The sequence below is a fragment of the Kogia breviceps genome, chromosome 10 (genome assembly GCF_026419965.1).
Source record: "Kogia breviceps isolate mKogBre1 chromosome 10, mKogBre1 haplotype 1, whole genome shotgun sequence".
In the NCBI taxonomy this organism is placed as follows: Eukaryota; Metazoa; Chordata; class Mammalia; order Artiodactyla; family Physeteridae; genus Kogia; species Kogia breviceps.
Window position 1 is genome coordinate 28,601,489 of NC_081319.1, and position 24,378 is coordinate 28,625,866.

A 24,378-nucleotide genomic window follows, 5' to 3' on the forward strand; every position below is an offset into this window, starting at 1 on the left:
CCAGTTATATCAGAGTTCACACCAGCTGAACACCTCCTATTTTGGTCTTCTGAGGACTCCATTAACAGTTTGGTGCTGGTTCCAAATTTCCTGAACCAGAAATCTTTTGGGGGGTCAAATCTTGTGGCATTTGCCAGCCAGCAAATCACTCCACCACCCCCCACCAGTGGCTGCAAACATCCATAACAGAACACCTGAGGTATGCGGAGCCAAATGTCTACAGTGCCAAAGGACAGCCCCCTTGGGGTGTACCCTGCAGAACTCGAGTTTTTCAGGTATTACCCCGACCCTAAAACGTTTTATCTTCCTGTGTATTACAGCCTGGCCCCAATATCGGCTGCGAGATGGGGAAAGCTGGCTCATCAGTGGGTCTCCAAATTAGAAAACTGCTTTTCAATTGGACCTGCTATGCCAAAGACCAAAAGAAATGGGATGAAATTCCTTATGTCCATTTTTTTATGGCCTTATATCAGAACAAAGGCCTTCAAAAGGGATGTGGGCTCTCCTCCATTAGGATAATACCAGTTTGACCCTCCCCTGAGGACCTCCTTGATCTCTTCCTTGATCCTCCTCCGACTGCTGCCTTCCTACCCCCTTCTTTCTTATGTCCCAACTTGGACCCCAAGCCCCAGAGACTCCCTCCATACAAACTCCCTCCCCTATAACCCAGTTCAGCAACTACGCAAAGTGGGAGCAGTTACCAGCCAGGGTCCAACAGCCTGCCAGGAAAAGTATGAAGTACTCCTTTTGAGGCAGGCCCCCAATGGAGAAGGAGGGCTCATCCAGGTATACATTTACCACTTCTGATCTGTATAACTGGAAAAGTATATACATGGCCCAATAGAAAACAGTATCCTCTCCGTCAGGAGACTTCATTGGGCACTGCCCCTGTTAGGGCCTAGTTGACTAGGGCCTTATTAGACCCTGCCAATCAGCCTGCAATACCCCCATTCTTCCTGTAAAAAAACCCAATCGGGAATACTGGACGGTACAGGACCTTGGGGCAGTCAGTGAAGTCACTGAGAATATACATCCAATAGTCCCTAATCCCTACACCCTGCTGGGCACTCTGCTGTCCACAAGGACCTGGTATTCCGTGGTAGATTTAAAAGACGCCTCCTTCTGTATTCCATTAGCCCCAGAGTGACAAGAAATTTTTGCTTTTGAGTGGCAGGACCCAAACACACGAAACAACAATACTGCTGGACAGTCCCGTCTCAAGGGTTCAAAAATCCCCCCATCCTCTTTGGGGAAAACTTTAACAAAAGACCCAAAAGATCAGTATGTGGCTGACATTCTAAACTCATACATGGTAGGCCCATCCCCCAAGCCCAGGAGGAGGAACAATCCCCTTGAAATGGAACAACTCGTGTGCTCTTCGGGTAGGAGAAACCATGAAAGCTCTCGTGGCATATGGTGACAGGGGTTCCCCACACCCACTGATCTGGCCCTGCACCCCTTCCGGCCGGGAGACAGGGTGAACCTAAAAACCTGGCACACCAGCAGCCCGCAAGACCACCGCACTCCTGGATGGCATGGGCCCCACTTGGTGATCTCACTACCCATTCTGCCCTGAAGACGCAGGGGACCACTCTGTGGGACATCGAACTTGAGTGAAGAGGGCCCCGAGCCCCAGACTCCACAGAGACAACCTGGGGCAATGGACCCCCTTGATGAACTGCTCCCGCGAACCTCTTTCTCATCTGAAGCGTCTCCTCCGTAAAGCAACCAAAATGTGACCACGGAGACTGAGGCCCTGGCAGTGAGCATATCGTCAGGGCACTCTGCCTATACGCTAAAGACCTAGATACCTGCATGTTTAGGAAAAATTTGACATGTGACCATTATTCTCTTGCTAGTATCTGGGCCATGTATTTGAAATCGTCGGGTGTCCTTATCTCCCAAATGGTACACAAATGGTGGTCACTCAGGGACACGAACAGTCAGGGCCGAGACCTGGTGACCCGCAAACACATCTAAAGGCGGCTGGGAGAGGTTCCGATCTTCTACCCAAGGTCATGACGACGCCCCAGATCAGCAGGAAACAGTTACAGAAGATGGACCTTCGCCCCTCAGAGCCCTTCAAGAATGCGGAGCAGGACAAAAGACACAGGAGGGATTTGTCACCGGCAAAGCCCATTAACAATACCCGGAGAATAAAAATAGAATGTGGGTAATAAAATAAAATCTGACCTTTTTCTCTCTCTCTTTTCCATTGTGCTTAGTCTAGTTTCACTTGCTCATAGGGGACCGCACGCAGAGGCCTCGCACCCAGCACTTCAGACCAGAGCTCCTGGTGCAAAACGGCTGCGCTGCCACCTCAGCTGAGGGCCGTGCGCAGAAGCAGCGCAGGACGCTCAATTCAAGATGGCGGCAGCAGATCACGTGCAGAGATGCTGCGCTCGGCACTGTGATCTGGAGCCCCAGCAGCACAGCTGCGCCTGCGTCTGTGCCCGTGTCTGCGCCCCGCCCCCGCGAGAAGTGAGCTCCCTCCCTGCGAACAAGAGCCCTATAAGGCAGCCCTACCCGAGGCCTTCGCTCTGGAGACAGAGCTCGCACCTCTTCATTCTTTGATCAAAGAATAAAACTTCCCTTTGCTTCTGAACTGGACTTGGGTCTCATTCTATTGGCTGAAGTGACACCCTCTAGGAGGACCCTTGTTGGGACTGGAACAAACTGGCGTTTTCTCCCTCTTGTAAATTTCTCTGTGTAGTATTTCTGCCCTCCTTTTAAACTCTCATTTTAGTTATCAAAAATAATGTATGTTTATTGTGGAAAATATAGATGACTAAAAACAAGTAAAAAGAAAGTAAACAACCACTCCTAATGATACCACTAGAAGATAAATATTGTTAATATTTTGCTAAATTCTCATTTTAAGTTTTTTCTTTTGTTAGTTATCAAAAATGTATGTTTATTGTGGAAAATATAGGTGATTTTCTAAAAAGTAAAAAGGAAGTAAACAGCCACTCCTAATGATACCACCAGAAGATAAACATTGTTAATATTGTGCTGAATACTTGTTTCTTCCTTGTACAAAGAAACCAATGTAAAAATATTTTTTCTTTTCTTCTTTCAAAAATGGAGTACAGTGTACATAGTATTTGGTTAGCTTTTTTAAAAAACGTAACAATATTTCATCCAAAGTTTTCCAAGTCCTTAAATATTTTTTCCAGCATCGTTTTTAATGGTTGCAAACTATTCCATCATTATTACTAGGTACTTTTAAAAAAGTATCATTCTTAACTACTCCCTACTCAATACAGTTTTTCACTACAGTAATGCTTCCATGAAATCCTTGTAGGCAACTTTATTCACACATCTGTGATTATTTTCAGAATGTCTCCCTTGTTTAATCTTGTACACACACAAGTCATTTCTCCTATTAGCCAAGTCTTGAACTTCTTGAGATCAGCATTCAGGTCAATCCATCTCTGTTTTCCTCAGAGTGCTTTAAAATGAGGAGGCCTTCCAAAAGGCTTATCAAATGAAATAATTTATTGGTATGCACTGTTCCTTTAACGGAATAAAAAGATAGCAAGATAGGAAAAGAGGTCAAGTTAGCCAATTTATGGCTGACTTTTAAACTGCCTATGCCTCAGTCTTCTGCCATGTGGGCTATCTGTGGATTCACCCCCCGCCACCGCCCGCCCCCCACCCCGCTGCATTCCATATCCTTTCATTTTTGAAGTAAAAAACATCTGCCTGCATTTTAAATTGATTCACACAATTTATTTCACCAGCCTCTAGGCCCCAAACTGTTTCTAGATATGCATCAGTGTCTCTGCTGATAGTCAATGGGGGCTGTGCCTGTGCATGGGAGAATGTAATCCACCCTTGAGTCACTGTGTTAAAATGATTCCCCAGTTGAATTGTTTAGTGTGAAATAGGATTGTTTGCATTCCATTTACTCTTTACTTTCTTAATTAGAGTGACCTCCAGCTTGAATCTACCAACTGTTGGATTTTATTATATCTTTCCAGGAATTCCTCCTGTAATAAGGTTAACTTTAAATACTGCATTTCCTCGAGGTTGACATAAAATTCATTCGCCTTTAGAAAAAATAAGCCCAAGTCTTATTTTGAATGACTACAAACAGAATTCTAGGAACAGCAGAGTTGTGTTATTTTGGACGCTGTTTTCTCCGATGCTGCATATAAATGACATAAAGCAGCCCTGCTTACCTTCTAGGAGGCCCTGGGGTCTAGGGCCTGTCTCCAGGGGAAATAAGAACATCATTTACTTAATGAAACTTTACTTACTAAAAAAACTTTTTAAATGTTGTTTCTCTTGAGTCCAGAAATTAATGTGTGAATCTGCCTTTGTATATTCTTCCTATAAAAGAAAACCAAAATACAATGGTGGGTGAGATGTTTGTGAACCATATTACATGGCTTGAGAAATGCACTCGATCTTTGTATTCCTGCCTCTGGATTCAACTTTACCCCGCCCTTCCTCAGGATTCAAGCCCGCTATAGGGTGAAATTGTAAGGCCCTGGGATGAAGTGGCCAAAAAATTATTAGGACTCTTTTCTACCCTCCAACCCCCCAACCCTCCCTAGTTTCTGTAGGGCCAGATTGCTTACACTTTCTAATTGCTGTCTGTAGCTACCATCAGGTCTTTGTTGTTGAATTGACTGTTTAATGCTTAATTTGATCTCCTGATTTTGGATGTCCCCTGTCAATTTTACTCTCAGTTTAACTTGAAATCTCTCTTTACTTGTCTGTAAGCACTAGTTTTTCCTCCCAATCCCCATTGTGGAGAATGATGATTCCAGTGGTAACCCTCACAAATTGTGAATTCCTGTACAAACAGAAGCACTGCCATGTCTTGTGTGATGTGGCCCTTCCACCCTTCCTCCATCTGCTCTACTCACACTGGAGTATTTTAAGCTCTTAGGGGCCGTTGTGTGTGCTCCTGCCTCTGCTCAGAATGTTCTTCCCCTCTTCTCCTAATATTGGTTTTTCTTCATGCTTTTGGACTCAGCCCAAGTGTCATCTCCTTGAAGAGGCTTTTCTAGACAACCTAGTGTGATGTTCTACACATTTTAACCATCCTTAGGTACAGGTACCAACTAATCAGAACAGACTCCAGTATTAACAAATCGTATCCTCGTACTGAGGCTATCCAGGTGAATACAAACTCTCACTGACCCATTATTTTATTAAGCAGTAATGACAAGCTGTAAATAATTATTTGTGCATTTGCTCCTTCTGTGTATATTATCTGGTAGAATGCAGTTTCCACGAGAGCAAGAATTTTTCTGTCTTAGTCACTGTCATGGAGGAAAAACTTTCTCTCTACCCTCTTAAATTCAGTGGTTGAGGGCTGTGAATTAAACTGACAAAGATTAGCATTAGAAAAGACAGATTTTTATTCACTTATAGATGTGGGAAATAACAGAAAAAATGTGAATCAACAAAGAGCCAAAGATAGGGGCTTATATATCCACTTAATCATGGGAAAGGGAGGGGAGACAAAAGGCTTTTATGGGAAGAACAAATGAGTTTCTTTAAGAAAGACAAATGGGCTTTTAGGAAAACAAAATAGGTGACAGAAAATTTGTGATATTTGTTTCTGCAGGTGCAAGTACTCACTGCCCACTTCTTTCTAGTTAGTAAAAACTGCCCCAAGAAAAGATTTGTGGCAATTTTACTCTCAGTTTCCTTCCTCAGAGTGAAGCTGCCTCAAAGAGGGGCATTTCCAGGAGTTTCTGCCTTTAATCAGATAAGGGAAGCTCCAAAAAGGCTTCTTTCTGGATCTACTGAATTTCAAATGTTTTTAGTTCAAAATAATCTTCATATCAACTCTGAGGGTCTGAGTTGGTCTGCACATCACCTAGCACATCGTACTATGACTTAATTGCAGTAGGTACTCAGTAAATACTTGTTAAAACACGAAAAAATGAAGCAGTGAGTAGAGTGCTATTTGCTTATGGTGACTAGTTCCAACTCATGTGGTTGCTTGATCAAGGTAGGTGTGTTAGTGTGTGTGTGTGTGTGTGTGTCTGTGTGTGTGGGGGCGTGTGTGTGTGTGTGTGTGTGAGAAACCTCAGAAAAAATATATTCACAATGACCTAGATTCCTTAATTTTATAATTTAAAATATGTTTCTTTTGTTGAGGAGTTGATAAGTCCCATGACATGAAGCAGACGTACCTTATAGGTAAGATTCTTGATGTGGACCTTCTCTGCCATTATTTTTTTTTGTATTACAAGATGAAGCACAGTTTTCTGTAGATGGTAGTCCACCAGAAAGAGCTACTTTTTATTTCTCCCAACCCTTGAGATCACCCAGAGTGGGCAGCTGCTGATAGTAAATGCCCTGAGAGTTCTCTACGGGACACTGAGGTTGAAATCCTTATTGGTGGGCAGTTGCATATGTTCTCAGGAGCATCGTGGAATGGGCTGAAAGGGACTCCATGGCCCTGTCTCTATCTAAAGGGTTAATAAATACAATGGCAGCTACTGTCCCATTATCTACTGGGATGAGATTTTTTTTTTTTTTTTGCGGTACGCGGGCTTCTCACTGCTGTGGCCTCTCCCGTTGTGGAGCACAGGCTCTGGATGCACAGGCTCAGCGGCCATGGCTCACGGGCCCAGCCGCTCTGCGGCATGTGGGATCTTCCCGGACCGGGGCACGAACCTGTGTCCCCTGCATCGGCAGGCGGATTCTCAACCACTGCGCCACCAGGGAAGCCCCTCTGCTTTCAATTCTTTTGGGTATATACCCAGAGGTGGAATTGCTGGATCATATGATAATTCTATGTTTAATTTATTTAGGGGAGCACGCATTTTAAAAAACACTACCATAGTTCTATTGCACACTTAAAACTTTAACAATATTTCCTTAATGGCATAGGCTTTACAACTACAGAAGAGACCATACTGGAATGGCTAACAGCTGGGCCACCAAGCCTGGCTACCTGGGACCTTGGGCATGTCACTGAAATATCCTGTGCCTCCATTTCCTCAACTGTAAGATGGGGGAGATAGGTTAAATGAGCTACTACTATACACAAAGCACTGTAGGCAGTGTCTGCCCATTGTAAGTAGAGTCTGTAAGTGTTGGCTCTATTAACACTTGACCTGTATCAGTGTTGCCCATGAGAACCCACAATTTGGAGGCCTAAAATGTATAATAAAAAGATCATAAAACTAGACACACACAGAAACTCATGCAAAATTTGGTATGAAATTTATTTAGAATCAGAGAAAAATATCACAACTAATAACCGGAGTCTAAGAGATTCAAGTCTTTCTTCAGAGACTTCTGTAGCCAGTTGATCTGAAATGCTTACAAGGGGTCCTTGCTGATTTAAGCCTGCTCCCCCTCTCACCTAGGGTTGTTGTAAGGTTTACAATGTGTTGTTATATGTCATGTGCTTAGAACAGTGCCTGGCATAGTGTAAGCGCTCTATAAATGTTAATTACAATGGTTGGTAGGTCCATTCTCCAAGAGAGGAAATATTGGAAGAGGAGGAGTTTTGGGTGGAAGTTGGGGGAGAATAAGATCAGTCCAGTTTGGAGCAAGAGTTTGAGATGCCTTTGACAGGTCTGAGAAGTCATGTCAGTGCTCAATAAATGTTTGATGATGGTGATGATACTGATGAAGGCAACAACATTGATGACGACCTCAACAATGACTATTGACTGTGGCCTGGGTAGGTCTCTGTACTGTTAGCCTTCAAATGGGCAGGCTGCCTGGGAGCTCTGAGGATGAGGGCAAGGATTACTGCCTAGCTGATTTCACTTCAGGGAGGGAATGAATGCAGCATTCATTAGAAGTGGATTCTAAGCAAGGTTCCCAAATGCCAAAGGGTACTTTTATACTGTGGGAGAGCCTGCATCCACCCTAGCATTCCTTCCTCTCCAGGTAGTTACTCAGCTTCTTTAGATAAGATTCTCTGGCTTTTCAGCCTGGGGGTGAAATACTGGAGTTGGAAGGTGGTGGCAGGAGGGCAAGACCTAGCTTTACTTGCTTGGAGTTGGGAGGACTCGCAGGGATGTGTGGGAGCCACAGTTGCCCCATCAACCGAGTGCTGCTCTGTTTGCAGCAGGATTGGGAAGGGGAAGGTGAGAGAGGGAGCTGATAGAAATAGTCCTTTGAAAAATAATTTCAGTTAAGCTCTTTCTCATTCCCAGCCTCTGCTGGTCCTGCCCATCTTGACTGTAGTTTCTTTAAGGCTCCCCTAAGTCATTTGTCTCCTTTCTCCTACGTAGTCTCCTCCTACATACTCTGCAGCAACTTCCTTACTCCCTCTCCTTCATCCACCAATAGCCTCCTACCCTCTACCCGTCCATCAGAAATTTGTCGAGGTGCCTTATTCATTGATGGCCTCCTCTCTGTGCTTGTCTTAGTTATGGGTTCATTCTTTTACTATCATTTATTGGGTCTTGGCAGGGAGAGATGATAAACACTATGGTCAACCCTTTGTTCCTAGTGGATGCATTTCTAGAGATGCCTAAAAATACCTTTCACTTGAATATTCCATTTCTAAGATAACAATCTATTCTCTGGTGTCAGAAGTGAAGGGCAAGTTTGTACTGCTGGTAGAGAATTATCTACATCACATATGAGCAGTGACAGTTGTCCAGGGCATATTTCTGTTATCATTAAATTCACTTTGCCGCTGCCTTTGTTTATAGCTTCAGTAAACCTGGGCTCTAATCCTGGCCTAGCCCGGGCCACTGAAGAGATTTCAGTTTGCTCTCTGCCTACTGATCTCTGCCAGCTTAAGACCAATTTTTCTATCTTTCAAGTAAGTTGATTTAAAATGCCCACATTGTTTGAATACACAGTTACCAGTTTTGCTTCCTACTTTTACCACTCAGTTTTAGAACAGTTGAGAACTTGAAATAGACGCAAATCATTAATAGCCAACATAGGAACACTATATGGAAGTCACAAAACAGTTCCCCAGACTGTGACACAGACTACAAAAAGCTAGAAACCCTGGCCCCCAAAGTCACTTTACCTCTATTTGGCAGACAATGTGAACAGAGAACAGAAACTCTGTAGGAACACAATGTAGGCTGATGGTCAGCGTTAACTGAAAATCACTGCTTTTATGAATCATTTCCTCAGGCTTCTCTTAGCTTTAGTTAAACTTACTTGGGCTTATTTCTTCCTGGCTTTGGGTGTTATTTTTGCATTTGTATTAAAGAGCAGAAAAAAGGCAGGGGGAAGCCTAATGAGGAATAAATAATGGAAAAGGGTAAAAAAAAATGTTTGTAAGTGTATTGGACCTTATAAACTTATATAATCCACGGATCATTTCTGTGGTAGACTGTTATGACTCCGAAGAGCCATTGTGCTAATGTAGCAGCTGATGATTTTATGCAGAGCCTCTGCATAGTAAATGCCCTTATGAAATTGGGAATGAATTATGGGAACCGAACATGGCCAATAACCATTTTTAAAAATAATGAAGTACTCTGCCACCTCACTCTTCCACCAGCCCCCACCAAAGTCATGAAGAGCTGAGTCAATGTAATGAACTAATTGCCTGGAAATGTAATTAAAAAGAAAAAGAACTCTGTATGTGTAGTGGGAAAAAAACCAAAGCCAAAATAGGGCTCATATTTTGAAGCATAAAACATATTTTAGCACTCAGGGAAAATGAATGAGCCTGTGCCACATTTCATTTCAGCAGCTGCTGTTTAAGCCTTGGAAATTAAATCATAGACACCCTGGGTTTTAGAGAAGGGATGGAGGTGGGGTCCTGGCTTTGCCAAGGCACTTTGGGCCTAAGTAGCAACACCCTGCTTGGCCTTGCTGGAGAACAGACTGCCAATTGTGGCAAATTATATGATGCTTTTGAGATGTGCACAAATAGCCCATTACACTTTTCACAGCCTTCCTTCATTAAGCCCGCAGAACTGTTTCTTTATGTTTTCCTCATAATAGCTTCTGAAAGGTCAAGAATGGCTCACTTGACTTTCTGGTGCCCTTCGGGGAATAATGCCGTTAACCACTTGTGGCCTTTGCTCTTCCAAGCTGACATTTGCCCCAGGGTCTCCCATTGGTTGTCGGGACTGGGTCTCCTCCCTTCCCCAACACACACACACACACACACACACACACACACACACACACACACACACACACACACACACCCCTCAGGTGGGGATGGGGACTGGAAGGACAGTCTGGAATCCCTGCCAGTTGAGATTTTTTGACTTTCTGTTAGAGATGATGTTGAGCTCTGGTAGCATTTGGAAAGCAGTAGAGGGTGCTGGTTTTAAGGATCAGATAGTCTTGAGTTCAAATCCAGATCTACTCCTCTGAGCTGGGTGACCTGGGGCAAGTCATCTCAGCTCTCAAGGCTCAGTTTCCAAATGTGTAAAATGGGGACAAGACTAGTGCCACCTCGGAAGGTGCTTTCCTGGCATAGAGTAGGCATAAAAATGTTGATTCAGAACAAAAACAGCCAGCCTTAGAAGCCTGCTAAGGGTAGGCCTTGGCTGGCAGCATCACATATACACACCCTTTCATTACCAACCTGATAGCTCCCTCCCAGACTTCACTCACATCCATAAGGAGGCAGTAACATTTGTCAAATGCTGTCTGTGTGCCAAAGGCCTACATCTGTTTCTCATTTAATTCTTTACATATTACTGTAAAATAGGTATTATTATCGTTGTATTTTGCATGATGAAACTGATACTCAGGGCTAACGATAATGGCTATCATTTATTGACTATTTACTATGTACCAGACACTATGTTAGATACTTACTTTTATACGTTCTCTTCTCAGTGGGCAATTCAGTCATTTCTATTTTTTTGTTGTTATGAAGAGTTCTCCTGTGGACCTTCTCCAACACGTCTTCATGGGCACATGAACAGGATTTTCTCTCAGGAGTACACACCCAGGAGTAGAACTGCTGGGTTGGAGGTATATGAATGTTCAGCTTTGCTAAACACTATGAAATTATTTTCCAAAGTGACTGTAATAATGTATACTCCCACCAGAATGTGTAAGCTTTCCTGTTGAGCCACATCCTCCCTACACTTGGTATTCTTATTTTTCTTAAGCTATTAGGCATAAAATGGTATTTTGACCTTGATCTGTATTTCCTGATTACTAATAAGGTTGATAGCCTCTTTTTGTATTAATTGGCCATAAATGTCTCCTTTTCTGTGAAATGTCTGTTCGTGTCTTTTGCTTGTTTTTCTATTGAATTGTTTGCTTTCAAGCAATTAATAATTTTTTTTATTCTAATCTGTTGGTGGTTATGATAGTTAATTTTATGTGTCAACTTGATTGGGCCACAGGATTCATAGATAGCTGATAAAATACTTCTGGGTGTGTCTGTGAGGGTGTTTTTGAAAGAGATTAGCATCTGAATTTATAGACTGAGTAAAGAAGATCACCCTCATTGGGTGGGTGAACATCACATAGTCCTTTGAGGGACCAAATAGAACAAAAGGTAAAGGAAGGGCAAATTTGCTGTCCATTTGAGTTGGGACATCCATCATTTCCTGCTCTCAGACATTTAGGTTCCTGGTACTCAGGTCTTCAGGAATAGACTGAATTACATCACCAGCTTTCCTGAGTCTCCTGCTTGCAGAGGGCAGATTGTGGGACTTCTGAGCTGCCATAATTGTGTGAGCCAATTCCTATAATAAATATCCTCATATATATACACCTTTCCTTTCTATTGGAGAACTCTGACTAATACAGTGTTTGTATCCTTGCAGATATTTTCTCCCTGCTTATGACTTGCCTTTACACTTTCTTTAGGATATTCTTAGCATAAGTTCTTAGTTTTAATGGAGTTGGGCTTATCAGTCTTTTCTTTAATGATTAGCATTCTTTGTATCTTGTTTAAGAACATTTCTCAATCTTTTCTGTTTCCTTCTGGCATTTAAGTCCATACTCTATCTGTAATTGACTTTTGAGTATGATTTGAATTAGGGATCCAAAATCATATTTTTCTATTATGGGTAACGTTTTTTCCAGCTCAATTTATTGAATTATCTCCCCTCCTTCCCCATCCCACCCTGCTGCCATATTACCTCTCATATATCAAATTTCTATATGTATTTCTATGCTCTGTATTCTGTTTCATTGGTCAATTTGTCTATTCCTGAGCCAGTACACGTGGTTACTCTGATTTTATAATAAATCTCATTATCTTGTGGAACAATTCCCACTTTTTCTTCTTATTTCAAAATTAATAAATATCCATTTTAGACAACTGAACAAGTATAGGAAATTCCAGAGAAATTAAAACTTATTTATAATTTCATCAGTCAGGTACAAGTAACATTTGGTATATAGTTTTCTACACTATACAAATACATACTCATATGAAAACATGCACACATATATGTATATAAATACACAGACATTTATACTTTAACAAATTTAAAATCAATATCGATTGCTTCCTATGTTCAAGGCTTATATGTCTAAAGATTTATTGTTGCTAAAGCTGAGAAAGAATATTTAGGAAATATGATAATGTTTAAGATGCTAATAAAGATGTTAGAAGGAAATCTGTTTTCAATTTGGTAGCTAATATGATTCCTCTTTGGGTACCTTAGTCCAGGAAAGCATTTAGTTTGAATCACTAAGCTTTGCTACTGCCCTAAACTAAGAAAATAAATCTTTCTCCATCCCTAAAGTAACACACTTATCCTTCAAGCAAACTACTATTTACTTGTTTAATAAAACAAAAACCATGATGTGTTACATTTTTAAAGAATTATACCTTGACTTTAAAATTAGATTTGGGTTTGAGTCTTCAGTCTGCCCCTTATTACCACTTTGACCCTGAACAAGTCACAGAACTTCCTGTAGTCTCAGTTTCTTCAACTTTAAAATGATGATGATATCTACCTTGCAGAGTTGCCAGGAGTATTAATGTATTTTTTAAAAGCCTCATAAAATGCTTGCCAATATTCACTTTAAAATTTTTAATTAGTTTTTATTTTATTATAAAGGTAATAGGAGCTTCTTATAAAGTTTTTGAATAGTAGAGAATAATAGTAATAATGAACAATAATACAGAATACAGTGAAAACTAAAAGTTCCTTCCCTCCAAGTGTATGTTCTTCCCTCTAAATCAATTGCACTCTCCTGAAGAAGCAACAATAAACTCTCATGACACACAATTATTGAGAACATTCTAAGAACATTCCATGACCAGCAAAAATCCTGGAGATCCTGTATGAGCATCACATAACAGGTAAGCTAAAAATGTCCAGAATATTTCATTTCTTTAAGATAGCTTTCATTTTACAGTTTTTCTATTTTTTTAGAAAAAAAATAACAAATGGAAATATTCAAATTAAGTAGAGGAGGCCATCTTCAGAAAGTCTACAATCAAATGCTGGAGAGGGTATGGAGAAATGGGAACCCTCCTACACTGTTGGTGGGAATGTAAATTGGTACAGCCAGGACTTCCCTGGTTGTGCAGTGGTTGAGAGTCCACCTGCCAATGCAGGAGACAGAGGTTCGATCCCTGGTCTGGGAGGATCCCACATGCCGCAGAGCTACTAAGTCTGTGTGCCACAACTACTGAGCCTGTGCTCTAGAGCCTGCGAGCCACAACTGCTGAGCCCGCACGCTGCAACTACTGAAGCCTGCATGCTCTAGGGCCATCGCGCCACAACTACTGAGCCCGTGTGCTGCAACTACTGAAGCCTACGTGCCTAGAGCCTGTGCTCTGCAACAACAGAAGCCACATCAATGAGAAGCCTGTGCACCACAACGAAGAGTAGCCCCCCTCACCGCAACTAGAGAAAAGCCTGTGCACAGCAACAAAGATCCAACGCAGCCAAAAAAAAAAAAAAAAAGTTGGTACAACCACTATGGAGAACATTATGGAAGTCCCTTAAAAAACGAAAAATAGAACTACCATATGACCCAGCAATCCCACTCCGGGCATATATCTGGAGAAAACCATAATCCAAAAAGATACATGCACCCCAGTGTTCACTGCAGCGCTATTTACAATAGCCAAGACATGGAAGCAACCTAAATTCCATCGACAGAGGAATGGATAAAGAAGATGTGGTACATATATACAATGGAATATTACTCAGTCATACAAAAGAATGAAATAATGCCATTTGCAGCAACATGGATGGACCAAGAAATTATTATACTAAGTGAAGTAAGTCAGACAGAGAAAGACAGATCTCATATGATATCACTCATATGTGGAATCTAATTTTTAAAAATGATACAAGTGAACTTATTTACAAAACAGAAACAGACTTACAGATATCAAAAACAAACTTATGGTAACCAAAGGGGAAACGTGGCAGGGGGTGGGGGGTGAGAGATAAATCAGGAGCTCGGATGAACATCACACAATGCTATATATACCATAGAGAACCAACAAGGACCTACTGTACAGCACAGGGAACTCTACTCAATACTCTGTAATGACCTATATGGGAAAAGAAACTAAAAAAGAGTGGATATATGTATATGCATAACTGATTCACTTTGCTGTACACCTGAAACTAACACAACATTGTAAGTCAAATATACTCCAATAAAATTAAAATTTAAAAAAATGAAGAGGATTAGAGGCTATTTAAAAACTAACAGTAAACATTTGGTTATGGGCATTTATTATTTTAAAAAATTTTTGTTATAATGGTAATGCATTCTTATAGCAATATCAAACAATTGTTAGGTATATAAGGTAAAAAAATGAAATTCCCTTTTTATACTCCCCCAATAACACTCCCCAGAAATAACCTCTGGAAGAGTTTTGATGTCTTAACTTTCATGTTCTTTACCTACCAGGTTTGGAAATGTCTCAATTTAACTGCAAGGCTTTACTCCCTTTCATGACAGTATTAATTTTGTTTTGGTTTGGTTGATGCTACACTTATTCATTCATTCATTCCTTTAATTAAACATATACTAAGGTACCTGCTCTGGGCCAGGTGCCGAGCAAAGTGCTAGAGATTCTTAAAGTGTCAGTGGTAGTGCCCTTGTCCCTAACAGATAATAATATTGTTTCATAAGAGCTTCATTACAGTCAGTTAGTGCAGGATGCTGTGGGACTGACCATAAGGGAGGGACATCAAACCCAGGTGATCTGGGAAGGCTTCCTGGAGAAAGCAATCTCTAAGTTGAGAACTGAAAGCTGAATAGGCATTAGGCCTGTGCAGTGGCCGGATCTGTGGGACGATAGTGCTTTAGGGAGAATGAGAAGCTGGAATGAAGAGCACAGCAGTACAGGAGGGAGGGCTGAGGATGTTGGAGAGAGATGGTTGAAGGCTTTGCAAGATACACTAAGACATGTGCACACAGGGGGTAGATGGGCCCCCTAAAAGGACTGTAAGTAGGGGAGTGACATCACCATGTTTGTATTTTACAAACCTCCATCTGGCTGCAACTGGGAGAAAGAATTGGAGAAGGGCAAGCCAGGAGGCAGGAGTGATAGGAGGTGGTTGTAATAATCCAAGTGAGAAACAGTGTTGGACTAGATTAAGGAAGTGACAGTGGAGGAGCAAGAAGGAGAGAAATTCAAGAGTAGAGGAGGTCTTCTTTCTGCAAGGATAACTGATACCTGGAATAGGCTACAAAAAGTAAAGCCAGTTAATACAGGGACCAATTTTTCAAGTAAATAGCGAGGGCAAAAGACTTGATTGAAATTCTAACTTGAAAAATTAAACTAAAATTCACTTTAAAATCCCTACTTTAATATTATAAATAATTTTAAAGTTTATAATCACAATTATGAACCAATGTTTATGATAAAGAATGAATCAGAATTTGGAAGGCATAATTTTCAACATAAATTTTATCACAGTATGATAATGACATCTTTCACATCATGTTTAGGTTTTGCAATAAGTTCATAATAGAGATCATTTGGGGGAAATATTTGGGCTTGTCAATTTCCCCAAGGGTATCTTTTGCTGGTCAGATTATTTTCTTTTTGAAGTGCTATTATGTCACCCCCCTCACGGTCCCCTACCCCCCACCCCATCTGGTCACCAGTTTAACTAGGCCAGTTTGTCATTTGCCAAAGGCTATGCCAGTGCTTGGGAGCACTTCTCCCAGATCACTTTGATTGACTTTATGAAACTGTATCCTTTAAAAGATTTTGAGTTTGTCTTCACAGTTGATTTGCTTTGAATTTAAAGCGTAACATGGGTATTTGTAATTGGCAGGGCATATATTAGTCAGGGGTATTATCATAAATGGTAAGTTTCTTAGTCAATATTTTCATGTTATAATGACTTTTACTTTTCTATGCAACCTGTTGCCTATGGAGACTTGGGTAACGGTTACTTGGATAATGAGAAAACCCTATAATTATCTGTCACCTACTCATCAGGATCATTCCCAACAGGGAAACACAGAACAAAGCTCTCCTCAGGAAGAAGAAAATGGATAAAGTCTTCATCTTCTAGGACCTAATCCTTTGTGTACATCAAAGATGCAACAAAGGAGAACATGAAATACCTTCTTCAAGTTTCTCTCCCATACTTGCTCAGTGGAAGGTATTTTCTCGGCAGTGCTCACATCAAAGACCACAAGATTCACTGGAAGGATCTCTGTCACTCTCTGGAAAGAAGCCCAAATATCTTTACCAATAAGAGAGCATCATCTTATCCACTGATGTTTTCTGAAGGAAAAAAAATAACTTTTTCTACTTTCTGCAGGGGAACATAGAGTTTCTGCCACCTACTCCTCAGTCTCCCTATCCATCTCCAACCAAAGGATCCAAGGAGATCCTGAATTATGCTATTGTCTTCATCCTCATAAAGATTTAATTTCCTGGGTTCTGTGCATTGAGTTTACACCATTGTTAAAATCTTTTGATTGATGATGCATTGATTGTTTATCTAACTACTAATTCTCTCCCTTCCTCCTTTTCTTCCCGACTGTCTTTCATAAACGTATATTGAGTATCACTATGTGCTAGGAGCTATTGCTGGATGTTGGCACGCCAATGCAGACATCATCTTAATATGACGGGAAGCATCATAGGGGAGTGACTGGATCCAACTTATGTTGATTGGGAATATTTCCCTCATGCTAAATCTTTATTCCAGCTCTGTAAGGCATGACTTGTAAATAAGCCCTAGTTTTCTTCATAGAAAAGCCTACAACATGCTAGCCCTAGCCAGACATTTTATTTCTCCTTTGTTGTTTGATTTCTCATTCAATGTCCTTTGTTTCGTAGGGATCCTTGTGAGTAACAGCAGTTCCCACAAGCTCAGACTGGAGTCACAGAAGTGACTCTGAAACCACGGTCCTGTGTGCATGGTCCCAGCAGCTTGGGAGGCACACAGGGCCCAGACTATGCCTGGGAAAAACTCAGGGGATTTTATATCACACCACAACACTCCTTCTATCAAAAGCAATCCTCAATACCCAGATGTTTTCCACCCTCCCCTCTGCTCACTGTTTCCCCCTTTGCATTCTTCTCCTATCTAGGCCACAGGTGTGCCAGCCCAGCCTTCTCTGCTCCCGGATCTTTCCCTTCCTCCCACACATACGTATGTATTTCTTTAGGAAAGCAATTCACCTCTAAGCTGGATGCCCCTGTCTTGCATCCCCACACCCAACACTTAACCACATGATCTTCAAGTAGGTTTAAACACACACACACACACACACACACACACACCATTGCACTATAGACAGTGACCTTGGGGATAGGCAACAAAAGATGCTCCAGTTTGCAACCTTGGCCCTAGTGTCTCCTCTGCATTCACTAACTCACTTATGTGTTCATTCACTGTTACTGTGGTTGTATCAGCTCCCCTAAAAGCAGAGCCTGAAACAAAGGCTTGGGTGCAGGGAGCTTATTTGGGAGATGATCTTAGGAAGCGGAAGTGAGGGAGTGGGGAAAGTGAGCCTGGGAAGGGGAAAAAGCCAGTAAAGGTACATTATTGAGTTGAGTATTGCTGTGGATACCTGAGGCTCAATCGCCAGGGCACTCTCTGAGGCACTGCATAGAACACACCTCAGAATTTTCCTTCTGAAGGATGGGAGGATGGGACATTTATCCACAAACTTGCATCCCCCTCTGGTTGAGGGTTGATCTTAGGGCGGTCACAGCTCTCTCTTCTAAGCGAGCTCCTGCACAGGAAGCCATCAGCGGGCATGGAGCTGTCCACCACAGCTGCAGCTGAAGTCAGAGGAGGGCTGACAGCATGAAGCTTGGGGCACCAACCTCGGCTGCTACAAACAGCATTCATCACAGCTGTACTGTAATCATTCCTTCTTACCTGGTTTCTCCCATGGAGTAATGAATTCCGCAAGGACAAGGACAGTTCCTTCATCTTTGTTTCCACAGTGCCTAGCACAGTGCCAGACTCACGGGAGCCCTTCAGGTTTCATTTGTTGAATGAAGGAAGGAACTAGTGAAAGCACAATAGACTGAAACCAGAAACCTGAATTCTATTCCCCGCTGGGTCACTAATTTCTGTGTGACCTTGACTATATCAAAACCTCACGTACGGCAGTTTGGTTACCTATGAACTTACAAATTCATATTTTTAAAAAATCTTAACATCAAAATGTTATTTTAAAAGGAGAAAATTTCCCATCCGTGACTGATCTTAGAATAAAATATTGTCTCCAACTTGATGGCTCTCTCTAATTCTAGGTTTCCATCCCTCCAAGGTGTAAAGATGAACACTGCTGAAGAAGTAAGGGTATGTTACAAAGTTAGTTACCCGAAAAATGTTTCGTTTCCTGCCTGAAGCTTGGAAAACCTTCACTAACACTCTTATGTGAAGAGTGATAGAATGCTAATTTCCCACAGATTCATTATCATCATGAAATGAAATTTTGGAACACATCAGAGGTAAATATAATGTGCAAATGTAGAATTCAACAATTTGAGCTTTAGCTGCCTTGTGTTTTTACACCTCTGTCAACAAGACCCTCATTAAAGACTTTTTCCCATTATTCTACTTGAAAAGAAGACTGGAGAATATTATAATATTCAGGATGGAGAGATGTTCTTTCCAGTTAAGCTTTATGAAGGGAACTCATCTGTGTATATATTTCTAATTATTTTTTATCAGATCACAAATATTGTGCTCAATACTGTGCTAGGTCTTGGGGATACAGTCTTGAAAAAACTCCTACTCAGTCCCTCCTCTTGTGGGGCTTACAGTCTAGTAGGGAAGGACTATATTAATTATTTAAAATGAGTATTAAATTACCATTCCAAAATAAACACTTCTGGGAAGGACACAATTTTATTAGGGCAAAATACACTGGGAATCATATGGCCTGAGAGGTTAAAAAAGGTTTCCCTTTCACAAAGTGGGATTTGAATAGAAAGCTGAAGAATGAATAAGTAAGTGAAAGGGAGGACAGCATGTGCAAAGGCCCAGTGATAAGAATAACAGGATGCCTTGAAAGAACTGAACGAAGGCCAGGGGAACTGGCTTACTCAGAGGAGGAGGAGTGGGGTGTGAGTGAGACTGAGAGGTAAGCACAGACCATACTAGGCAGGCCTGCTAGGCAGGTTAAGCATTCCGGCCTAAGAGCAATGGGAAGTCATTGTTTGGTTTCAGCAGGACCTGCTGACATGATCAGATCTGCACATTTTTAACAGGGCCTTTTTTTCCACATCCTTTTATATTTTTCATAATTATATGAGAATTCAAACAAAAACATTTGGTTTTGCCTGAGTTATGCTGATAATTGCAGACACACACACACACACACACACACACACACACACACACACACACTTTTCTTCCAAAAGATGTCAGTCCAGTTTGTTCCAGTATTATCTGTACGTCTCGTTCTCATCTAGGTAATATTTACTTTGTATTTCTGGGTGCAGACTGCATTTACCTGATAACTAAATTCCATGCTGGGATGTCATGGGGAATAAATAGACAGTCCTATCCCCACATATTAAGTGTGCAAGTAAAATTGCCTTCCACTGCTGGAAAATGTGAGAACAACAGCCACTGCATCAACAAGATGGGTCCAATATGAATCGTCTGGTGGTAACTGCAGGGCCTCCCTAAATGATGTCTGTAACATCCATTACCTTCCCCAAATTTCTCAGCATATCCAAAAATGGATTAAGTTGCTTTGACAGGCTCTATTTTTTACGAACCTCTTTGGCTTTTACTTACTCTGTTATTTTCCTCAAGGTGCTCACAGCTGATTTATGATTTCATTTAAGGTTTTTGAGTGGTAGTTTGGATACGCTAACTAGCCCACCTTTTCCCGGATCTGCTTTTGGCTGCTTTATCTCCAACACTAAATCAGCCTGCTTAAATTCCCCTGGTACATAAGTCTCCACGACAAACACTAGTATTGGAGGTACGTCCTGCCTTATCCGGTTTGTTGAATATGTTCAAATGGATCCAGTCCAACTCTGCTGATTTATAAATATTTAAATCGTATAAGTATTCTTTTACCTGTCTATTATTAATTCTGTTTCTTGATATCCCTGGAGACTCATTAATATTTGTCTTACTGAGTTTCTACTTCCTTCATTCTTTCCGTTAAAGGCAGAGACAAAATAGTAGTTCCATATTCACTGTTCTTTGCATCTTTCATAACATGTTCTCAACCCTGGTTTAGCAAAAGTGGCCTTTTTTCCTTGGGCATAACATCCTATTGTAGTTTTAGAAGGCTTTGCCATAATTTCTTGCTTCTTTTTCTTCTTTAATTCTGTCCTTTCAGCCATCTCCTGGAGTTATATTTTCTTCAATCTGTGTATTCTTTTCCCCTAACTCTACACAACTGGAGTTTTGCTTTTTTTCCCCCAAAAAGGAAATATTTATCCTTTAAACCTTGTATATCAGAATATGCTTGCTGGTTATATAATAGCACCCAGCAGCCACCTGTGTGTTCTTTTTCTAGAGGATGTACTTGAATGCCCACATCCATGTTTTTCCTTTCAATACAAACAACACAAGTAGTAATCATTTAGTTCCTTAAAGATGGTTGGATGCAGTCCATTAATTTCATAGCATGTCCAGAAAATTGTTCTGAAACCAACAGCAAGGGAATATGAAATCAAGACAAGGGGTTTCCAATTATAAGTAAAAAATAATAACACAAAGGGGAAGACCCAGGAATATACCTCATCAAAAACACACTGGAAATTTTAATGTGTTTTCAAAAGAGTACATATTGTTAACCACAAAAAAACAAAAAAGTATACACACTGTACCATTACATGCATGTGTTTCAAGAATAGGCAAAACTGAATTGTGGAGATAGAAGTCAGAGTAGTGGTTACCCCTGGGTATGAGTAATGATTGGAAAGGTCCTGAAGAGCCTGATAATGTTCTATATCTTGATCTGGGTGTTGGGTACATCGATGTGTATGTATGTACTGTGTAAAAGTTGATCAAGCTGTACCTTTGTGAATAGTGCACTTAAAAAAACTGGTACAAGCAAAGCAAAGCAAAGCAATGAATGTGTTTACAAAGCCAGTTACTAAAAGCTGTAATAAATACGTGCAGTTGCTATGGACTATATCTGAAGCTACCTGAAATATTATTATTGTTAAAATTTGGTATATTTGTTATTGGACAAACTTTTCTGCTCAGTTGGCTGGTAGAATGAGAATGATCCTAGCTACTATTGCCTGAGTGCCTACAGTGTGACAGGCATTATACCTACAATTTGTCATCTCAAAATAGGGAAGGTGATATTATCCCATTGTCCAGATGAAGATATGGAACCAGAAAGATCTTCAGTAGTTGCCAAAGAGCACAGAACTAAAGAGAGGAAATCAGAGATTTAAAATCAGGTTTCTAAATCTCCAAAGCCTATGTAGTTCTTCCCACTCTATATGGCATCCAGGTAGATGCTTATGAGTTAGTATTCTTATTAGCTTTTTTTTTTACTATAGGCAAAGAATTCTGCTCTGTGCAGCTTGTAAATATTCCTATCACTTGTTTTTAGAAAATAAGTGCATGTAGATATATTGAAATGAGTTATAAATGATCTTAGCTGATGTTCATTGGTGGCTAGAATATGCCTGACTTTGTCCCAAAGCATCACTTTAAATTAGTACAGGAAGTCTGTGAGATTCCAAATATTTCTTTTCCCCATTTTACAGAAGAGGACGAGAAGATTCAGGTTAAAAGATCTGATCGCTAGTAAACTTCATCCTCTGGTAGTCTGACTCTTCAGAGCTCACACCCTTTACCAGTCTATTATACTGCCTATTAATGATTTTTGAAGAATGTAACTGAAAGAAGGAATAGACTGATCAATTTTTTTAAATCCAAAAACAATTTACAAGAACAGACATGAGTAAAAGGAGCATTTGTCAGATTTACATCCATTATTAAGATGAATTTGAGAAACAATATTGGTTTATTGGATTTTTTCTGCTGTTCAGAAAGCTTATGAGCTCATGAGTTCAGTGATTGCATGGGAGTAGGCATTTTTGCAAGAGGTTATGCAGTTGATGTCAGTGCTTACACGAGTGGTTGAAAGCCGAGGTTCCCAGCCCTGCCAGTCCTCTGTCTACGGACTTGTCATCTAAGAAAACAGGTCCAAGATATCTATTCCTCTCTCTTGACTTGCTTTAATGACTATTTCTGGCACTTCCGTAGATGTCTTGGATTATTTCACTTTAGTCCTCTTATTTTAAAGGTATTTTCTTGTACGTAGTAAAATCTATTTATATATTTTGGGTCAAATATAGTCTCTGTGGAGACTCATGTGGATGCTTTCGGTCTCCCCCAATTTTTTGTATGATTTCATACACTATCAGATCATCATATTCTCCTGTTACCCAGTTACCACATTTTTATTTTTTGCCATTTCTCTCCCTACAGATTTGAAGCTTTTCACCGTAAAGGACTCCCCACCCTCACTTTTGGTGTCTAACAGAAAATTCACAAGAGTAGTACAACAATCAACTTTTTACTCTTCACCTACATTCATCCGTTGTTAACACCTTGCCACATTTGCTTTCTTTATTTTTCTCTCCCTATATCTTTGTGTAAATGTGTGTGCACATGTGTGTGTAATGTATATAAGTATATATACATAATTTTTCTGAACCACTTGAGAATTGGTTGCAGACACTGTAACAGATCCCTCAACAGTCATCTCCTGAGAACAAGGAAATTCTCCTACACAATCAACAATATGCCATGACTATATATTTGGGGCATTTAACCTTAATTTAAGATCATCTAATATTCTGAGCATATTCAGATTTCTCCAGTTGTCCCACTCATGTCCTTTATAATTTAACCCCACCGGCACCTTTTTTTTTTTTTCCTATCTAGGCTTTAACTGAGGATTCCACATTGTATTTAGTTATCATGTCTCTTTGGTTTCCTTTAATCTAGAACAAATCCTTAGGCTTTACTGTTTCATGAATAAAGGTCTTCCATTTTAAATATCTTACCTTCAGCATTCCTGATTTGTTTCATGAATTATTCTCCTGGAACCCTGCAAAAGTAAAATATTAAAATAATTCTTATGTACTCTGGAAAAGATGGAAATAATGTTAAAATACACCTTAGAATTTCATTGATTCTCTGTCGTTCATCCAGTAAACATGGTGGCTAGACTGAAGGACACAGAGAAGAGAGAGCTACCATCTCAGCCTTCAAGATGCTCAGTTTCTAATCACAGATGGGCCTAAAATCCTTTTCCGGTTGCAGACAATTTTGGTGTTTTGTACCAGCCTGGGTTTTAGAAGAGGGACAAAATTCCAACCAGACCCTTTATTGCTGAAGTCAGCTGAGCTGTTGGAAGCCAAGGCCACCCACCACAAGCGGCATGATGAAGAAGAAAACAAATTGAAATGCAAAGTGTGACTAATAATGAAATATTATTCTTCCAAAAGTTACTGTTGTGACTATTTCTATTACTATCATACACAGTTTTCTTTGTTACCAGGATGAGTCTTCTGGGAAAGCAACTCAGGCTTCCTTGCAAAGCAAGGAAATTAGCAATTGTTCAACAACTACAAGGACAGTTTTGTGAGAGGTTGCCATAACAACATGATGAGGCTGTCTGTGTGGCTTAATTTCAGTCACATTGAATTGGGCTTGACGTCACGTTTTAAAATATGAGTCAATATTTGAGGCGTTTTGAAGAAAAAATGTAATTATGAATTGTATGGACTGAGTTTTATTCTGAATGCAAGTCTGCCAATAGGAGAGTTTCCAATTTACTCTCCTCATTTCTGCATCAAACAAAAGCATTTTTCGGGCTTCCCTGGTGGCGCAGTGGTTGAGAGTCCACCTGTCGATGCAGGGGACACGGGTTCGTGCCCCAGTCCGGGAAGATCCCACATGCCGCGGAGCGTCTAGGCCCGTGAGCCATGGCTGCTAAGCCTGAGCATCCGGAGCCTGTGCTTCGCAAGGGGAGAGGTCACGACAGTGAGAAGCCTGCGTACTGCAAAAAAAAAAACCCAAAACCAAA